The sequence below is a fragment of the Haliaeetus albicilla genome, chromosome 21 (assembly GCF_947461875.1).
Source record: "Haliaeetus albicilla chromosome 21, bHalAlb1.1, whole genome shotgun sequence".
Classification (NCBI taxonomy): Eukaryota; Metazoa; Chordata; class Aves; order Accipitriformes; family Accipitridae; genus Haliaeetus; species Haliaeetus albicilla.
This window is the reverse complement of record NC_091503.1, coordinates 22097190-22108385: the sequence shown is the minus strand read 5'-3', so window position 1 is coordinate 22108385 and position 11196 is coordinate 22097190. Positions and strand designations below refer to the sequence as shown.

Below are 11196 nucleotides of genomic sequence, written 5' to 3'. Positions count from 1 at the left end.
CCACTGGACCTCAGTCTTCTCCCAAACAGGTTTTACATGGCGTTCGATCAGGTTGTATCTGATAATCCCTAGGATTAGCTCATGAGGAGAAAATCAGTTCCCCTGGAATTAACCATGAAGTAAAAAGTACTAATTTCCTCTTTTTCTTTGAGACTTCATACCCTGGAGTTAGTTTCTCTTAAATGCTGAACAGTCACCACTGCAATTTGCTTGAACACATGCTACGAAATTTTAAATAATTTGTAAGTATCTAGTTCCAAGGATTTTAAACTGACCACCATTAAATTTCTTCACTAGACTAACCTTCTAGTTGACAATTTGAACATCTGCCTCATCTTCATCCGTGAAATGTGAAGACACAAGCTGCATTTCAGGAAGATAATGTAAACATAAACTTATTACTGTTTCTGGAGCACTCAAAAATTTAGTTATGAGGGTCACAGGAAAGGTTAGAAAGAAATTAATAACTCCCTTGAGAGTGAGGTTTAAGCAGCATGTAGCAAATAACACTGCTATTACACAACAAACAATGAAAAGGAAAAATATCTAACAATAGCTTATTAAATGAATAGTCTCAGCTCTGTGCACAGAAGGAAACAAATCTGCGTGTGTATGTGTGTGGAAATAGTGCATAAGCACATAATTGAAGTTTGAGACATAATATAGTTGGCATTTACATGGAAAAAAGGAACTGAAACTCTAGAACTTCCTGAGTTCAGAATACATCACTTTACAGTCCAAATAATCTGTGCACATATGTACGTGAGAAATATCGTTCTTACATATTATAGTTCTTCAGTGTCATTGCAGTGTTAACACTTTCCTTTATTTAGAAAAGGATACTGGTCTGTAGAGCACAACCCATAATATTTTAATACAGCTTGCTTCCGTGTTATGTTGTTGCTTTCGTCCCTAGGTGAATACAAGTATTAACTGGAATTGACTCCTGAGTAAGTAGTGTCCTTGATTCCATTTCATTATCTCTGTCCACCCTGGTAACTTTTGAGCGTACTCACTTGCTTCAACAATGGAAGAGCTATCCAGTAAGCTTCCTGGCAAGGGCTGGTAGAAAAGAAAAAGATCTACATCCGTGCTCCCGTTTAGGGAAAGGCCAAAGCCCAGCCTCAACAATCTGTTTTTTGCCATCACCCTGCTGACCAATCTGTATTCCTAAAACTCCAAATCACATGCAATAGTTTAACAAACCACCACATTTTTATCCACAGGGCAGTCAGAGAAGATAGGGAAGATGTGGAGAGGAAGCTGAAGTTTTTGCTGTAGAAACACGGAGGGAACGAGAGGACCCAAAACATGGGAAACCAGGCTTTGTAAGTACAACTACTCACTTGCTCATTCTCTAACTCTGTGAATGCAGCTTTCTTGAACAAAGACTGCCTCTGCTTCATAGCGCTTCAAAACTAAACGCAAGGCCAGATGAAAACTGGACAAAAAATAAATATGAAAGGGCGGGAGGTGGTACTGCTTAGCACGGGGAAGAGTGTTTCAACAAACTAGCTTGCTCCTAAGTACAAAGAGTCTACACTTCCCACCCGTCCCAACCTTTTCACAGCCGAGGGACCTATCTGATTGGATTCTACCATTGTATAGCAATGCAGGATACAAGAAGGATTTTACATACTAAACTGTTGCAATGATACTTCTTTTACTTTTCAGATTTGCAATGTTAGGCCTAAATTAAAATGGTAATGAGTTTCTTTCAAACACAGTGTCAGTAGTTGTAGGCCATTTCGTTCGAAGTGAGGAAAAGGTGAGGTTCTTATGACAGAGTCACAAATCTTTGAAAGGAATTTCACTCACCTCTACTTCTCTGAAACCCATAAAATCTTTCCTAAAATTAGGCAATACTAAAACACACTGCTTTCAGGAAAAGAAATTAAGAAAATCTGAGATAAACAGAAGTAAAACAGAAGATTACCTGAAAATGGTAAACATACACGAGGTGTCTACAGGGGTAAGAAACGCAAGCCCGCAGGATGATAACTGTGGGGCTTAATCTAGTGTTTAACAAATTGATGGGTCTGGATTTTAAAATGCTCCTTGTCTCCATACTAAAGCTTAACAGCACTACAGCAGTTTTTTTTTATCACACAAGATACTCTCCTAAGCATAACTCTAATTTATTCCTTTCCAGCTATTAAGAGCTACACATCTGGCTTTCCCCTGTGGTTCTGTGACAAAATCTGATTATGCTACAGAATCTTAAGCACTCCTCACTGAAAAAATAATGAACTAATGTTTCTTTGGACAGAGATACACGTTGAATAGCTGAAAGAGGAAAAGCATTCCTGTCATTCTAAGCACTACTTCCATTATTTTACTAAATTAAAGTTCTTGTATTTAGAAAAAAACTATGTGTGTCAGAAATAGATATTCACAGCCATCCTTTTTGTATGATAATTATGTTATCTGCACTTATCAGAGATTTTGTACATGAGAATTGCAAAACAGTTTCCATACGGATAAGATAAAGCACAGTCAGACTGACTGAAATGACTTACAATCACATACGAAATCATGTCAAAACAAGGACGAGATTAAAAAAAAAATAATAATTCTCTAGTACTGATAACAAGACCCTTTCCTGAGGACCAGAAATCCATCTGGTCGATATTATGCATAGGTAGTTTTTGTAGCTATGTGATGTTTTGACAAAAAGAGCTTGAATGTACTGCCTACACATCTTCGTTCCATCAAAAGTATTTTCACAAAAATTTCCAAGCCACCCCAGTCCAAAATGGAGCATTTGTTCAAGTTCTGACACAGTATATATATCTCTCTATCTATGAAGAAGAATCCATCAATTTGAAAGCTAAGACATTTAGTGAATAATTTTCTCATATGACATTATTTCAAGGACCCCATGGTTATACTGAGACTAAGGAAAAAGAATATTAATTTCCATGGGGCTTTTGCTTTTTATTTTACATTTGACATCTGGTTCTCTAGACAGTCAGGTTTCATTCCTTTCACTATTTATCAATCACACATCCATCTCATGTTTTAGTACATGGGTGGTCAATCCTTTTTTTCTGAGAGGCCACGTGAGTCTGCTATGAGCCTTACACTACCATGCCTTGCCAATCACACAACCAGACATAAATTCATCACGTGATTAATAGCTACTAGCTCTCCTTCTCCACATATCACATATGCTGGGACATGTATGATGCTGAGCCGGTAGCCACTGGAAAAGAGGGTATTGGATAGTACCTAGTGAGGCAGGTGAACTCTTCTGGTGGCTGCAGGTTGTCCCGTGCCAGAGGCTGGCCATTTCCACACCAGTATAATGACAACATGCTCACCATCTGTGGAGAGGGCTTCTTTACACGCTAAGTCGCACAAAACAGTGTTTCTACTGGTAAGGCCAGGTAAAAAGGCAAAATGAAAAGTGTCATAAAGAAGACATTGATAGCACAGCAACATCAACATACATTACTGCATTTGTTCACTTACGTTGAGCCAGAGAGCTGGGAAATAACTATTTTCTTACAGAATTATGAGCCATGTAGGTCAAACACGGTCTGCTTTCAGGCCCTTAATTATTCTGTGTGACTGTCATCACCAAGAACAACTAAAAATGAACATTTCTTTTTAAGAAATGTTTCTCACTGAAAATTTTTCAAATTTATGTTTTTTATTTTACAAATGATTTGTCAGCCCTTCTCCACAATAAAGAATACATGAGAAAAATCCATATTATTTCTTGCATTCCTTGATGGCTTAGACCGCCATGTAGTTCAACTTTGGTTTTGATTTGACACCAGTGTATATTAATTAAAAATGACTTCATGCCAGTGCTTGTGACCTTAACAACTAAAAGCTAAAGTACCACTGAAGTACATATATCTTCCTCACCATAATTCCAAAGTCTCAGGTTTTTACAGCATCTAGGATGGGAGAAATATGTCCTAGTTTTCCCAAGATCATAATTTTATTATTACACCAAACCTGGGTTGTGGTCCTGACTCCAGTAAAAGAAATGAAAGTAAATATGCTGAAATTTTAACATCCTGTGGGCTTGAGTTTCAAATACAGGAGAACTGTGCTTGAAGCCCTCTGACTCTTTTGGAACCTCAAAACGTGAACTGTTTCTGATGCACACCTGCGAATCTGCTCTAGAGCAAACTCCCAGTGAAAAAAATGAACAAGCTTTGGGATCTGTTCTGATGAAAAAGAAAGGCATAATGGTCCTAAAGGACCATGCAAACAGATGGAGTGCTAATTTTAATTTAGTGGTAATGTATATGGCATTTGGGCTATCTACACGAAGCGTATCACACCACCACCAGCACCTCTCATGCTATACTGACTAGATCTTTCAGAGCAATATTCCTCCTTTCCAATGCTGGATCAGACAATTACAACAAATCCAGTCATACTTTCTGGATTTTAGCTAGTATGAGTGACTTAGCCTGGCACTGGAGTAAGTTAGTAGAAAATCTTTCTGCATCTTTAAGAAGGGTTCTAACATCTGAAATAATAAATAAGAGGTGGGGGAATCCTTCAAGTCATTTAAATACACAATGGGAAGTAGCCAGAGGAAGGTTATCAAGATGGTGTACTATACACTAAACACAGGTAAAGCTGTCTTTGAACAGCTTTAATGAAGTGCTTTAGTAATTAGTTTTCTAAATGTTTCTTTTACTTAATGGTCTTTGATAAAGCCCACAGGAACAGCTTGCTTTGGAACTTGTTACAAGTAAGAACTGAACCCAAAGTTAAATAAATTTAGGAGTCAGGTCTCATGAAAACCTTCAATATAATAGGCAATGAGACAAGCTTCTTAGAGGTAGTATGCAAACTTTTAAAGCCATTATTCCTCTTGTAGTTTGAGAGGACTCGGATTGGGGGAGAGATTGTAGTAAGAGGGCAAGGGTTTATTTCTGTTGTTGTTTGGTCCAGTAAATCTGCAACAACATGCTTTAATGGCTAATGGCATGATCAAGACTTTGATCTGATTACATGCCAAAGGATCCTGAGTGAATGTTAAACTTGATATGGAATACAGCCTGTATAAACACAAAGTTACTGTATGCAGCCTTTGAAGAAGCGCTAGTTTACTAAGCTTGCTGAGATACTACAACTTTCTGTGGACTGTCTTTAAGGATACAGTCATTCTAATATATTCGACAGGGTCATAGTAAGTTCTTTGGATATTCTAGTGTAGTTAGGAGTATATCTTTGGTGGACTAAATTTAGGGCTCTGAATTTCACATCCACTTCACTGAAGTACGGCATTTGGATATTTCAAGATACGTGTTCTCCAGTGTAGCCACCAAATAGAACCTCATCTTATTACTCAACTGTAATTTAATTTCAGTTAAAGATACAGCCACTGTAAATTCGCCTTTGGATTTTTATATGTAGACATCCCCATACACAAAATATAATTTAATACTGATAAAAGCTTAAAAAACTTGTTTCTTTCTCCTACTGAAAAGCCTTTTCCCCTTTTTATCTTATTACCCTTGACACCACAAAAAATCTCTAATCTAATGTTACTGACAAGTATATTAAAAACACAAACGTAAATCATGATATGCAAATATTATCAAAGTCTGAGTGGGAAACTATGATTATGAATGGATCTTGGTATTCTACTATGACTCACAATTAATCCTAATATTGCTGGATCAGTTCAACACTGTTCTAATAGATTTGTCGGAAAAAAAAAAAAGTTATTTGCAAAATTTATATATATCTTAGTAAATTCTCATTATCATAAAGAGAATCAACAAGAACACAAATGATGCTTTTTAGACTATTACAAAACCATTAATCTACTCAGAATCTAATAGAAATTTTTGAACATGTAATAATATTAAAGGATACAAAACACCCTAATTTACCTTTAACATGGTTTGCTAATTTCTTTGAAATGAGATACACTTTTAAAACAGTTTTAAGTTAAAAAATAGCTTAATCTCATGACTGTAATTTTTATTTGCCTTCAAAACAATCTCAAAGCTAATGAACCCTCTTACTTCAATGGTTTTTGCAACAAATATATTTCTAAGAGGCAGAAGTTCAACATTTTAATATCTTGTATGCATAAAATCAAATCTCCCACTGACCATTCATTTGGTGATGGGGAAAGCTCTATCACCCTTCTAAACCTCTATTTTCTTTCATGAGCTCCACGTGCCTTTTTCATGCTGTCCCATTTAAGTATTCATGTAGAATGACTACCACGATTACAGCTTCGATAGATGAGGAACCCGTAGAAAAATCATCCATCCAAGACATAAATATCTCATGACTCTGTGTGTTTGCTTGCAGGGAAAGGAGAGAGAGGGAAGGAATGGAGAGCACAATGCTGCCTACGTGAGCTTTTTGGTGATCTAAAGAGTAGTAATAAAAAGAAAAGGGATGACTAAATACTACAAGCAAAGACATAACATATGCAACGGCTGAATATCCTTCATCTGCCTTTGTATTAAACTCTACTGGAGAGGTATAAAAGTCAAACCTATAATGACATTTGCTGGCACAGTGAGTTGGAAATAGATGACCTGCAAAACAACAGAAAAATTGAGAAAAGTTGTGGCTGCTACTTTTTTTTCCCCTGAAAGCCAATTAAAACCTGTTACATTAAATAATAAAGCATTACTAAAAACAAATGCCTTTTGATTCTTTCCAAACAGTCTATTTGTTAAAGCTCTGATTGAAGATAAAAAACATTTTAAAAGGAACTCCTAAATATTGCAGGCAGTGTCAAGTAGTTAAAATTACCATGGCTACACACTTCCAATTTGTCCCTATGCCAAGGGAGAGCAGAACCCACCCACTCATCCTACTGTGCAGCATCAGCAGGTCAAGTACTAGAAATAATACACAAAAATGGCAAAACTATTTTAGCACTTGGAGTTTTACTTCTGAAGGCAGGAGGGGTAGAACATTTCTGTTTAACTTTCTCTCATTCTCCAGAAAATGACTTACAGTTGAATCATCCCAGTCATTACTATTTCTATTTATTGCATGCACTGCACAGGATTAACATAATTATGTAATTTAAAGTGATTAGACAGTGACTTTCAGCCAAATAACACTGTCTGTTGAGGAAATGAAAAGTAAATAAACTGAAGTTTAGATCTTTTCACCTGAAATGGACTTAAAAGAGCATTTGTTTGAAAAGGGGCTATATAATATGTGTTGTTTCAGCTGAGCTTTGATCACTGTAGTTGAAATTCAGCTCTGCCAGAGGGATGGGCAGAAAGACAACATGCCCATAAATTAAAGACCTCAGGATAAAACTACTTGGTGAAGGTCTTATGCTGGGTCTTGGGTTTGCTGCCTTAAATCATCTCTATGTATTTTAACCCTCTACGCAGTGCAGAGAGATGTTTTGATCAATGAATTACCTTCTATTCCAGTTTGCTAGTCATCAAATGATTGTTGGCTAAATTAAAATGTTCATAGAATTACAGAAGATAAGGCTGGAAACAAACTTAAGAGGTCACCTAGCCCACCTATGACTGAAGGTGGCTGACCTGCATCTCAAGGGTTTCTCACGGATACTTGCTAAGCATGTTCCTAAAGACCAGCATTGATTAAAATTCCCCAACCACTACAGGCGATCCAATCCAGTGCTTATCTAAACCCAGCAAGAAAAATCTATTCTGCTCGTAAGAAAGAATCCATCCCGAATTTCAGATTCTAAGCTGAGAAACATTGAGCATTCAAGCAGAAGAAAAATTCAAATCAACTCAAATCCCCAGATAAACAAAGCCAACATGGCGCACAGATAACATGTAGATCATGAAAATCAGCATCTAAGGAACAGCACAGTACAAATTTTTGTCATTTTTTTCAGGGAAAAATGAGACTTTTGAAGGTCCTTTTTAAAAACATCCATAGATGGCATTAAGCTCCACTCTTAGAAAGGAAATTTCTCTTTTCTTATGTTAACTTCATAGTGACTTTAGTGAAATAACTGAAGAAAACATAAGAAAAAAAGATTAATTAAAAAGGATTTAACACCATCTCTTATGACCTCTATTTACAACCAGCAGGGAACATGAGTAACACATTAAATAAAACAGATTAATACATGCAAAAGCACTATTTGTATGCCTCACACTACTATGAGTTGTTTCAGAGAAAGAGAGAGGCAACCGAGCCCACAAGAGGTACGTTCCTAAGAATGCAAGAGCACTAAATAGTGCACCATATTTTCATGAAGTATTACCTGAAAACTATTTTACATAGAAAATGTTCCTTTTTTTGTCAGTATGTTCATCTTAAATAGAAACTTCCCCACAGTTTTCTCAAATTGCCCCTTCTTAGACACTGTGATGCAAAGATCCCTTTGCAAAGTAGCTTTCCAAGAGAGATAAAAGGTGTACTTTTTATGTTGCTTTATTTTCCTTCTTTAGAAATTCTGATCTTTCATTAGCATTTCTCACACTTTCTATAGTTTCTGTTTCTGTAATTTTATGAAAGATTCCTCTCCTCTCATCTCTATGCCATTTTTTTTTGATCCGAAATTTGCTTTCTCATTCTCTTTTTTCCCTAAAACTCTAATCTCTAGTTCCTGTTCAGGAACCAAGTTTTCTACCACTTTGAAACTCCAACATATCTAAAAACTGTGCTTAATAATTACTTGGTTTTATGTACATCTTCCACATTTCCTTCCAAGTCCTTGAAGGAAGTTTCCAATACAGAGATCTCAATTCTGCCATGATTTCTTTCACTTCTGTTCCAGCAGAAGATACTTTCTTCTCCCGTCTCCGTTTTATTTTGCCTGCAAGTGAAGCACCCTTTCTACCTGAGATCAGAGAGTTCCCTTTAAGCTATGCTTTGTTGATTCTTCTTTCTGGCAGGCTATAAAGAAGCGTTTGATATATGCATCTTTCCTGTTTCCTAACATCATAAAAAAGCCTGGGTAATGTTTAGAGTCATCTTTTGCTAATGTAACTAGAAAATACTTGTGGCTGACTGGGAGACCAGGGACATAAAGCTTCTTCAGCAGTATCCAGAAGTACAGTGCTACAACAACCTACTGCAAAAAATGAAGGCAGGATGGAGAGAAAAAGGAACAAGCAGACTGACCCAGCAATTGCTTGCTAACTGCAAATCAGTGGCTCACTCCTCATTTCCTCTGAAGATCCCTATGACTTGAATAGCTATTAGCTTAACGGGCCAACGGTGGATATTACCATGGCCTGGGAGCCATAGAGATGTGCACCAAGATCCCAGACTCACAAAAGGAGATATTGCAAATGGGGACTGTCAGCAGGAGTTGTTCGCAGGGGAAGTGTTAGACATGGAGAATGTTATCACATAAAACAATGGAAAACAGATTACTGAAAGATGTGCCTATATTTGTTTGAAAAGTCAGTCAGTCATAGATGCATTATAGAAACAGGAATTATGAACATAAAATAATCATGACTACATAATTAAATAGCCTGTTAAAATTATTTTTTTCTTGCCTTAATTTTCCATCTGATTAAAATTTCCCACCAAAGGCCCTCAGACTTACAGGGCTTTGATTTTGGCAATGTATTACAATTCTGGCAGGTAGCCAGCCTTTTATTTTTATCCCTCAGTCCTTTGGTCTCTTCTTCATATATTTCTCATCTTGCAATATTTTTTTTTCCTCTAGTCACGGAACATACGTAAACAACTAGAATTATTTTTGGAGTACAGAAGCATAACATGCTCTATTTCCGTTTCTAACAAGAGATCATATTCTTGCAGATTCTTATTTTTTTCTTCAACGATTAGGTTTGAGCAAACATTTGTGTGTAAACAAGATATATTTATTAGGTATTTTACTTTATGATGCTGAGAAACTGTCAAGATCCCTAAACACGGCCAAATAAAATTAATATAAATAAAAATATTAAAATGTTATTTAAAAATTATGTTACATTCATACAGTTGACACATACTGCTGACTTTTCAAAAATATTTATCATCTAGTGACAATGTACTCAGTACTATGTGCATTGCAAATCCACCTCCAAAATGTCAAAGACTAGTTTACCAGAGTGCTTAAGAACATAGCAGACATGCTAAAGTGCTTTACTGAATCTCAAAAAGCTGAAGTACGTCCTTAATGCTTTGTCCTCCAAGCCTACCTCAATGAAAAGATATCATATCTGCAGCATTTACATACTGTTTTTTTCCTGGGAAACTCAGTAGAACTAATTCTCGACCAAAGCTTTGAAATATTTATTCACTGTTATTTGTAATTGCAGTTAGTAACTCATGATATGCTTGTTTTGTCTGAATGATCATTTTTAATGTTACCGTCAATATTTTTTAAAACACAGTCCACATGTATCCTGTTAGATTCACTGCCTTTACGCATGTGTTCATGCTTTATTGATTTCAACTTTCACCTATATATCCTCTGCTATATATCTTCTAAACATTGTTCTCTTACTGAATCAGCAACTGCACATTTTAAACTCAAATAAATCTACAGCAGATTTAAATTTCTGAGTTAACTGAAATTTCCAAATGTATCTGCCCCCTAAAATATCTCTCCTGTAAAGTTGTGCAACTTGGAGACATCATTCCCTTTTGAGTGGCTTTTATAAAAAATTAATGCTGAAGTAAAATAAAAATCCTGGCAAACACCTGTGCATTTTAATACTTAATATATCCACTACAATCAGTAAGTCTGATCGCTTTGACAGTATTTTAACCTGAGCTGCTGACTCCAACACTCTTCTGTCCTTCCTGTCCCAACTTCTGCCACAGAGCCTAAAGTTACTGAATGTCAAGACCTTATTCTAAGCCCATCTATGTAGTCACAGTTTTTCCTTAGAGAATATAACAACTGCTAAGGCATTCTACATCATTAATACATCAATGGATATACATATTAGGTGTTTTTTAGACACTGAAAAAGCATGATAAAAAGATATGCTAGAAATATCCTGGATTAATTCTATCAATATTTGTCATCGTCTTATTTGGCACATATATATAATGCGTGAATATTTTATGGAGTCTGTAAATTGTCCTTTGTGTGACATTTTGCACTCCGTCTTTTCCAGTCAAATCTGTTGATTCCAGTTGGTGACCTACTTCTTGTGTTTCTTTGGACCAATTTGTCATCCCAGTCATGTGGTCAAAAGGGTAAAAAAAAAAAAAAAAGGCCTATAACTGTTCCTTCAGACACACCACGCTGCTTGGGGTGCTCCTTCTGAACTCGTCAGA

General features: G+C 36.3%; 1 protein-coding gene across 2 annotated transcripts in view; it reads right to left on the bottom strand.

Annotated features, from left to right (window-relative positions):
- The window catches only part of CDKAL1 (CDK5 regulatory subunit associated protein 1 like 1), a 419452-nt gene that overhangs the window by 10931 nt on the left and 397325 nt on the right, over positions 1 to 11196 (bottom strand). The gene's annotated exons all lie outside the window — the stretch shown is intronic.